The sequence below is a fragment of the Leopardus geoffroyi genome, chromosome D1 (assembly GCF_018350155.1).
Source record: "Leopardus geoffroyi isolate Oge1 chromosome D1, O.geoffroyi_Oge1_pat1.0, whole genome shotgun sequence".
Classification (NCBI taxonomy): domain Eukaryota; kingdom Metazoa; phylum Chordata; class Mammalia; order Carnivora; family Felidae; genus Leopardus; species Leopardus geoffroyi.
The window spans coordinates 104,196,074-104,205,757 of NC_059329.1; the positions used below are offsets into that span (position 1 = coordinate 104,196,074).

At 47.8% G+C, this 9,684-nt stretch overlaps 1 long non-coding RNA gene across 1 annotated transcript; it reads left to right on the forward strand.

Annotated features, from left to right (window-relative positions):
- Positions 1-208: 208 nt before the first annotated feature.
- Positions 209-8,314, forward strand: LOC123601738. Its single transcript, XR_006714247.1, has 2 exons — positions 209-1,508; positions 7,678-8,314. It is a non-coding gene; the product is annotated as an uncharacterized LOC123601738 (long non-coding RNA).
- Positions 8,315-9,684: the final 1,370 nt, after the last annotated feature.

Consider the following 9,684-nt stretch of genomic DNA (forward strand, 5'->3'; position numbering starts at 1 on the left):
TTTCTCTCGGGCCTGTCATCCCACACCGCCCAGTGAGAGCCCGGGGTGGGACGCGTCCTCCAGGCACGCCGATGATTGGCTCGAATGAAGGCCAATCAGACTCATGTTCAAGCTCATTGGTGCTTTCCCGAAGTCTCCGGCGCTCGGGGAGGACCCGAGAATGCAGAGTGCCCGGCCAATTCGACGACCGATTGGCCGGGGTTTCCGCCACTCATTTCAGTGTATGTCCCCGTCACTGCCACGTCACCCCCTCCCATCACTCTTCTCTTCGTCCCCGTTCCATCCTTACGGATTGGTGGTTGGTATCAGCTGCTCAGCCTTTTCTACCATTTGCTGAACAAGCTGAGGAAAAGGGGAAGGAGTCTCGTTTTCTTATCCCCACTTTCATTTCTCATTGGTTCGCGTGTATGTCACTCACAGGTTGGCGGAGAGACGGGGTGGGGATTGGAGACGATTGGTTCCGGATATTGTCTGTGACTGCCGATGCTTGGCAATGCTGACCAATAACAGAGACGTACTGAGAGAGGGGCTGGCTGGAGGCAACCACTAAAATCCGGGAAAGAGCGTGGAGGCGTGTTCTTCTGCTTCTAGCTTTTCGGAGTGGGCAAAGAGCGAGTTCTCTTCTCCAAACGCGTTTTTTTGTTTTTGTTGTTTTTTTTTTCCACTTAGGTGCAGTGTTGCATTCCCTCTTCCAGAGTTAAGACCATCGTAGTTTCCCGCTGGGCAGAGGGACTCTCAGCAGTTAGCCACTGCCCGAGAAGCTACCTTGTAGGGCCTCCTGCTAGCAGCTGGATCTGAGCTGGAGACCGGGATTCCTGGGAAGTCCAGTAATAGCTTCCCCAGTTCCTTCCTGGATCCAAGATCCTCCTAAGTCCCTTCCCTGGTTTGTTCATCATCGCACCACACCCCTTATCTCGTGATTCTAGGTTGTCCTGTGCTCCGGTTAGGGTAGGAAGCTAGTTAGCTTTTAACAGGATACCTGGAGGCCAGGAAAGGGGAAGTCGTGGACAGCGCAGCTCTAAGAAAGTCAGAGGCCCGTCCTGGCAGCAAAGCCACAGGAAGCCGGATCAAACTGGACTGGCCCAAAGTGTCTGACAAAGAAGGCTGGAAACCCCTGACCAAATAAGGAAGGAAAGGCGCGAAACGCTGCTTTCAACACATCCCCGCCTCGGGTAATAAATATCCCACCCCTAGTTAACAGCTGTCGATAGAAAGTAGACATCCAAACCCCCAGTGTGCAGTTCTCCCTGGAGCCGGCCCGCTCTCACCTCTCCAGAGCATACTTTCACTTTAATAAACTTTCCTGCTTGCAACTGCTCATCCACTATGTCTGGTCCGTCCTTGAATTCTTTCTTGCGATGAGACCCAGAGCCTCCAGGGACATCCTTGGAATGCACTGGGTGGAGGCCTCAGGGGACGGGACGGGTCTCGCCAGTCCACCTGGCAACATCTTTTTGGGGAACCAGTCAGAAGGAGGTAACCTGCGTGTTGAGGGACCCTCTTCATCGGTGAGTCTCAACTTCCACCACTGGGGCTGGAGTGTTGCTTAGTCAAGTCACCATTCCTTTGTTCTCTCTCTCTCTTTCTGATCTACCTGGGAACCGGATGGTCTGGTAGCATTTATGAGAAACTAATGTTCAGCTCCGAAGAATAAAGGGACACTTGCTCCTTCCAGCCGAAAGGCACTCTTAAGTGACTAAAAGTTGTATGGAAGTGTCCGAGATTATTTCTCAGGAAGCACAGCAATCCCATAGGGCTTTCCATCTCACTGGTAATTAAAACTTTGGCTCCTCTGGGTATGCACACACAGGACTGTTCCTTAGTGCTCCCAGACATGTAAGAGAGTGCTTCATGGCCCCTCGTGGAAGCGACACCAGCGATCCTCTGCACTGGTCCCTAGGTGACTGATATTCCCAGGCTGTCTCTGCAGGAATCTGCTTCTTGGTCAGGGACACTCTGACCCCTCCTTGTGTGGCTTCAGCCGCTTCCTCTTATACCTACATAGGCACTCTCTTTTGGTGGCGGGGCACAGGGACCTGGGAGATATTCTGTCACCCATTGCACAGGTGCTGCGTGATTGCCAACTCAGACTGCAAAGATCACTGTATAATAAGCTATAACCCTTTTGCTCCCTGGCAAGGGACCCCACTTATAGAGAGCTCTCCCTGTGGATCTGTGGGTAGGCCTTATCCACCACTTAATTAAATGTGGCTCCACCCAAATAATTCAGGGATGCAAAGAGAACTGGAAAATAGAGGTTAATTTCCCCAGAGCTAACCACCAAGTAGGAGACTTCAACAGGTCAGGCAAGAAATATTTAGACACTCAAAGGGACCCCTGTCTCTGGTGGCTGTTGTTTGCCACCAACTGTTAAGAGGCCTATCAACAGAAGGAGAGTGGGATATTCAGTGATCTTGAAATCATGATGATCTCGGTTCCAAGGGATCCATCCTGGGACATCAGGGTGAATTATCAGGCATCATTTCATTTAGGGTCGTCCGGAAGGCTGTCACTCTCCGGATGGCAGACGCCAGGAAGAGACGTGGGCCCTGGGACACCAGGGCTGTTGTTGGGTCATCACATGGCATGCTGGCCACAGCCATGATGACCGGGTGAATGGACAGCAGGCTGGGGATGCCCACAGTCCACTCGCCTTTGGAACTCTCTAGAAGAGTTCCCAATTGAGATCCTATTAGGTTCCAGAGAGAGAGAACTAATTCCCCTCAGGGAAATAGTACTCCAGGCTTCTAGTAGTGGGAGGCCTGGTTTAGTTGTTCCTTTTCTAGTTAACAGGAGTCAATTCTCTCCCTGAAGACAATGGGAGATTCCACTTCCATACCCAAAGACTTTCTTCTGGGATATATTTTGAGCCACTGGGATCAGTTCCCATTAGAAAGCCTAAATAGGGGCACCTGGGTGGCTCAGCGGTTAAGTGTCCAGCATCCTGCTCTGAATTTCAGCTGAGATTCTTGGATTGAGCCCTGCATGGGGCTCTGTGCCACAGTGTGGAGCCTGCTCGGGATTCTGTGTCTTCCTCTCTCTCTGCCTCTCCCCAACTCACACTCTTGTCTCTCTTCTTTCTCAAAAATAAACATTAGAAAGAAAGAAAAAGAAAGAAAGAAAGAAAGAAAGAAAGAAAGAAAGAAAGAAAGAAAGCAAGCCAGCCTAAGTAGGAAAATGCTCGTTTTCTTTTGTAACATTCCTTGGCCTCCATATAAGCTAGAGATCTAGTCAGAAAATGATAGTCCTAACTATAAAACTATATTGCAACTTGATCTCTCCAGTAAGAGACAAGAAGAGTGGGTAGGGATCCCTTACATCCAGGCCTTTATGGCCCTCAGGGATGACCCTGAGAAATGTAAAACATGCACAGTGGGGAGGGGTCATTTACATGTTTGGCCCCAAGAAAGAAATTCTCCCTGCAGTAGCTCCCCTCAGTAACCCCCCCTCGAAACAACCCAGGACCAGATTAACACCCCAACAGCCATTGGCTCCTCAGCCTAAGCAACTAATCCCCCACCCTATCAATCCATCTACCCTCCATTACCAGACTCAGGCCAAAAGAAAGAGCTTCTTTGCCCCCTCCAGGAGATGGCAGGTGGATCTTAGGGGACCACAAGAGTGTGTGTTCCTCTTTTTGTTTGGTTTTAGTGTTTATTTTTGAGCTTGAGTGGGAGAGGGGCAGAGAGAGAGGGAGACAGGATCCAAGGCAGGCTCTGTGTTGACAGCAGAGAGCCCAATGTGGGGCTAGAACTCACAAACCCTGAGACCATGGCCTGAGCAGAAGTCCGACGCTTAACCAACTGAGCCACCAGGTTCTCCCCACCCCCTTTATTTTGTTAAAGTTTGTTTATTTATTTTGAGACAGAGAGAGAGAGAGAGAGAGAGAGAGAGAGTGCACGTATGCAAGCAAGCCAGGAAGGGGCAGACAGAGAATCCCAAGCAGGCTCCACTGAGCATGAAGCCTGATGTGGGCTTGATCTCATGACTGGGAGATCACAACCTGAGCCAGTATCAAGAGTCAGATGCTTAACCGACTGAGCCACCCTGGTGCCCTTCTATGTTCCCTTTTTGATGTCCGATCTCAGGCAGTGCCATGAGTGCTTAGGCCAGTTTTCTGAGGATCCTAGCAAATTTACTGAGGAATTCCAGAACCTGACTCTAGTCTTTTGATCTAACCTGGAAGGACCTTGTGGTCATTCTCTCTCATTGCTGCAGTACAGAGGAGCGATTCTACATCTGGGCAGATGTCCTTCATGCTACCTAGCCTAACAGATGTCCCATTAGAATGACAGCTGTCCCTCAGATAGACCCTTATCAGAATTATCAGCCCAGGTAGCAGGGACTAGCCTTCAGAGACCACATGGTACTGTGCCTCCTGGAAGGCATGAAGAGATGTATCATCAAGCTAGTAAACCATGATAAGGTGAGGGAGATCACCCAAGGACCTGATGAAAATCCTGCTCTTTTTCAGTCCTGTCTGGTAGCAGGGCCACAGAAGCACCCATGTAGATCTGGATACCCTAGAGGGACAGTTGGTGCTGGGAATTCATTTTATAAGCCAGGCAGCCCCAAATACGTGTAACAAGCTCCAAAAGATGGTTTTAGGGCCCCAAACTCCCAGTAGAGGTAGCTTTACTCCTTCATGGGCCAATCCTCCCACAAAGGCCCCAATATACAAAGAGGGAAATAAACTGGGCTCAGCAGAAAGACCACCAACTACATCTGGAGGGATGGCGGACACAAGACAAAAAGGTGATGCTTCCCCAGGCATTCCAATGGAAAATCATCAAGGGACTACGTGACTCCTCTCATGTGGGAAGAGACACATTAACCTCCTTAGTTAATAGAGTCTTTTGAGGAATTAGCCTGTCAAGGGTGATCAAGGAAGTCACCAGGACCTGTAACCTAGGTCACAAGAACACCTCTGGGGGAGGGCTTAGACCACCTCCACTCCTCCAGACCATCCAAAGACAAGGCACATACCCTGGAGAAGATTAGCAGATAGACCACACTCAGATGCCCCCATCAGGGATATAAATACCTCTTGGTCTTTGTGAACACCTTCACTGGTTGGGTAGACGTTCATCCTGGTAGAATAGAAAAAGCTCAAGAGGTAATGAAAGCTCTACGAAAGGAAATCATCCCACACTTTGGGCTCCTAAAGTCTCTGCGGAGTGATAACAGCCCATTCTTTACTGCAAGAGTGACTCAACAAGTATCTTCTGCCTTGGGAGTTCATGACCACCTCCATGCTGCCTGGAGACCCCAATCCTTGGCTAATCAAACCCTTTAAAAAATCTTGGCCAAAAATCTTTCCAGGAAACCTTAGAATCCTGGACAAAACTCCTGCCCGTAGCCCTCTTGAGATTGAGAATGGCCCCAAAAAGGAACCTCCAACTCAGCCCCTTTGAAATTCCTTTCTTAACAGCAGATCTGCTACTTGATTCAGAAACCCACGAATTTATAAGACATTTAATCAGTTAGGACCAGTCCAGTAGATCATCTTTACTTGTGCCCAACCCAAGAAAGAACCTGTCCCTACCCAGATCAAGCCAGGGGACATGGTTTTATTAAAGACCTGGAAGGAGGATTTACGTTCAGCTCAATTAGACCCTGAATGGTAGTGACCCTTCCAGGTTCTTCTCAGCACCCCAACAGCAGCTAAGCCCTAAGGTATAGCTAGGTGGATTCATTTGTCGAGAATAAAACTAGTGGCTCCAGACTACCCACAATCGACGACTGAAGACATTCCATCCTATTCCTGTGAGCCAGTGGAAGATCTACGCTACATCTCCAAGAAGATAAGTGATTGACATCTTACTATGAGTATCTGCTTTATAATGTTAGCTTTGACTGGATTTTCCTTATACTGCTTCTCCTGTTTGCAAACCTTTGTCTACTTGGACCTCTGAGTTGCTTTTCTTGCTACCTTTAAACCACCTCCCTTCAAACAAAGCAAAAGAAAACAAAACAATGACATCTTTCTGTTGGGTCTAACCCTCCGATATGGCCCCAAAAGTCTTGTTTTTGTTTTGTTTTTTTTTCCTCATTCTCATTACTGTTGTAACCCGTGCAGGTCCACAGAATGGTTCCAACATAACCTCCCAGGGAAATAACTTTTCCAATTGCCAGATTTGTCATTTATGTTCTCAGAAGGACCTTTCTTACTCCCTATTTTATCCACTCATTCTCCTAATACAATTCTCCATCAGAAAAACTACACTGGACCACGTTCCCCTTCCCAAGAAGGGATTTTCATCTGCCCTAATGGGACCTGTGTTGACCTATCCACTCCCACCACCCATTTCAGGGATTTGGACCCCAATTATTCCTAAGCTCCAAGTCCATGCTTTCAGATAACTCCCAATAATTCAACCCATAAAAACAGATCCAGAAGATGGGTCAGCTGCCAAATAGCATCACCTCTGGGGGCAGTCTGTACAACTTTGCCAACAACCCTTGGACCAGCAGACAGTTTTCCAGTGTCTCAGTTCAGGGCTCCGAGCATGGAATGCAGCATGCCTGCTTAGGAAATCTAAATGACACAGATAAAAACCCAATACACCCATGTTTTGGATCATGGCCTAGCTGGACACCACTCAGCATTACTGTTTAATTTCTCCCTTCACAACCATTACTTTCCAGTTACCTAGGATATGGAGCCATGGGGAAATCTCTATTCCCCAGCTGCACACACAGTAACTCTTCCAGGTGGGCCCAACAGCTCCAGGAGATAGGAATAGTAAATTACCCCACAAACTTTTGTGCCCCTCCCAACTGTCTCCTTATCTGTGTACGTCCTTCTCCCAACCTACAGGGACCAGTCTTTACCCAGCCTGTATTGGCCCAAGGATTTCAATGCATTGATAACCTCAAACATCAGGCAGTTGTACCCCAGGATATGTGGCTCCCCCAGGAGTCCATGTATATAATTCTGCCCACTCCCACAACCAGAACTGGAAGGGCAATAGGCTTTATACTGGCTGGAAGAGTAGATACCACTGGTGCATTAGCTCTTTGGGGGTGGGGGTGGGGGGATTTGCATATCAAATTTGCATGTTGGAGAAATCTGATGGGAACATTGGATAAACTAGCTTTCCCACCTCATTGTATTTCTCCAATCTCTCCAAAGTCCTTTCCATCTTTGGCCAATGTGGTTATGGCTGGCTTTAAGGTGGGGTATGTGCTGTCATTAACAGAGCATGTTGTACCTACATCAACACTACTGGACCGGTGGAGGAAAACATCCCAAAATTCTATGATCCAGCCACACGGCTACACCAAATGGGCAAAAGGGCTGATACTGCTAATAATATTTGGGATGCTGTACACGAGACCCTTCCATCTGTAACCTGGTTCTTGCCCTTTTTAGGGCCACTAGTGGCTATATTGTTATTTTTGCTTTTTGGACCTTGTTTGTTTAATTTTCTTGTCAAATATTTATCTCCCAGGGGTGCCTGGGTGGCTCAATTGTTGAGCATCTGACTCTTGATCTCGGCTCAGGTCATGATCTCACATCGTGAGTCTGAGCCCCGTGTCAGGCCCTGCGCTGACACTGAGGAGCCTGCTTGGGATTCTCTTTCCCTCTCCTCTGCCCTTCACCTGCTTGCTCTCTCTCTCAAAAGAAATAAATAAACTTAAAAAAAATTTTTTTTTTTAATTTGTCTTTTCCAGACTCCCAACAACTTCATCACTTTATAAGTGATGGTTGCACCAGGGATTCCAATCTATCTGCCTTGAAGATGAAACCTACCAACACCCTCTGGACCAAGCCTGTGACTTCCTTTTACTCCCCACTGCCCATCAGGTTTCCTAAAATTCAGATAGCAAGGACTTCTGGAGCCCTCAGGCAGGGTCAACATCCCACAGCAGCATAAAGTATTTACAGAAGCTGTACCATCGCCCATTTTCCCTGAAAAGATTGTAAGGGCCCAGAGTCCATGATGGGGGAGGGGAATGTTAGAGTAGGCAGCTAGTTAGTTTCTAACAGGATACCTGGAGACCAAAAAAGGGGAAGTTGTGGCCAGCGCCGTTATAGGAAGGTCAGAGGTGGGTCCTGGCCCAAAACAAAGCCACAAGAAACCAGATCAAACCAAGCCGGCTGACAAAGAAGGCTGGAAAGCCCTCACCAAATAAGGAAGAAAAGGTACGAAATCCTGCTTCCAAGAAATCCCCACCTCAAGTAATATTCCATCCCCTAAGTTAACAGCTGTCAATAAAAGGTAGACACCCAAACCCCACAGTGTGCAGCTCTCCCTGGAGCCCAGAGCATAGTGTCATTGTGATAAACTTTCTTGCTTGCAACTGCTCATCCACTATGTCTGGTCTGTCCTTGTATTCTTTCTTATAATGGGACCAAGAGCCTCCAGGGACATCCTTGGGAAGGGCTGGGCAGAGGCCTCAGGGCCCAGGGTCTCCCTAGTTCACCCGGCAACACTCCTACTTCCGTCCCACGAGTTTCTGACGTTGTGGGGAGACAAATAGACTTGACAGGACCTGACTGTGTGTGTTCCTCCTACCGGTGGGTGTCCCTATTTCTGAAAGTCACAGATCGAGTAACTCATGTAACATTTAGATGTCTCGGGGTTGCCTGGATGGCTCAGTCAATTGAGCGTCTGACTCTTGATCTCAGCTCAGATTTACTTGATCTCAGAGTCATGCGTTCAAGCCCCATGTTGGAGGTGGAGCCTACTTAAAAAAACAAAAATTAGGGGCGCCTGTGTGGCTCAGTCAGTGAAGCATCTGACTTCAGCTCAAGTCATGATCTCGAAGCTCACAAGTTTGAGCCCCGGGTTGGGGGTCTGTGTTGACAGCTCACAGCCCGGAGCCTGCTTCGGATTCTGTGTCTCCCTCTTTCCCTGCACCTCCCACACACTCTCTCTCTCAAAAGTAAATAAAAAACATTTTTTAAAAATGTAAAAATTGGATGTTGTGAACTATTGTTACAAAGGGAGCTTTGGGGAATCCTGCACCTGTTACATTTTGCTAATTTTATTTTATTTAAAAAAAATTTTTTTTTTACGTTTATTTATTTTTGAGACAGAGAGGGACAGAGCATGAAGGGGGGAGGGTCAGAGAGAGGGAGACACAGAATCCGAAACAGGCTCCAGGCTCCGAGCTGTCAGCACAGAGCCCGACGCGGGGCTCAAACTCACGGATCGTGAGATCATGACCTGAGCCACCCAGGCGCCCCACATTTTGCTAATTTTAAACCCACAATAGAAACAGCTGTTAGGACAGTGTAAAACAAATTGCTTTTGCTTGGCAAAGCCTCTCTGGTATCAAGAAAGTAAAGGGAAATACTTTTTCTTTCTTTCTTTTTTTTTTTTTTTAAAGAAAATGTTGATATAGGGGCACCTGGGTAGCTCAATCGGTTGACCGAGCGTGCTTTGGCTCAGGTCGTGATCTCGTGGTTTGTGACTTCGAGACCCATATCAGGCTCACTGCTGTCAGCTTGTCAGCACACAGCCCACTTCGAACCCTCTGTGTCTCCCTCTCTTGCCCCTCTCCCACTTGTGCTCTCCCCAAGACTAAATATTAAAAAATAAGAAGAAAATGTGATACATAAAGGAGAGAAATATTTATTGAATTCTGGAGAAAGGATACACTTTGAAACAATCTGCAATTAGATGTAGGCTGTGGTTTTTTAAAAACTGAATTAAAGTGAACTCCTTTATGCTG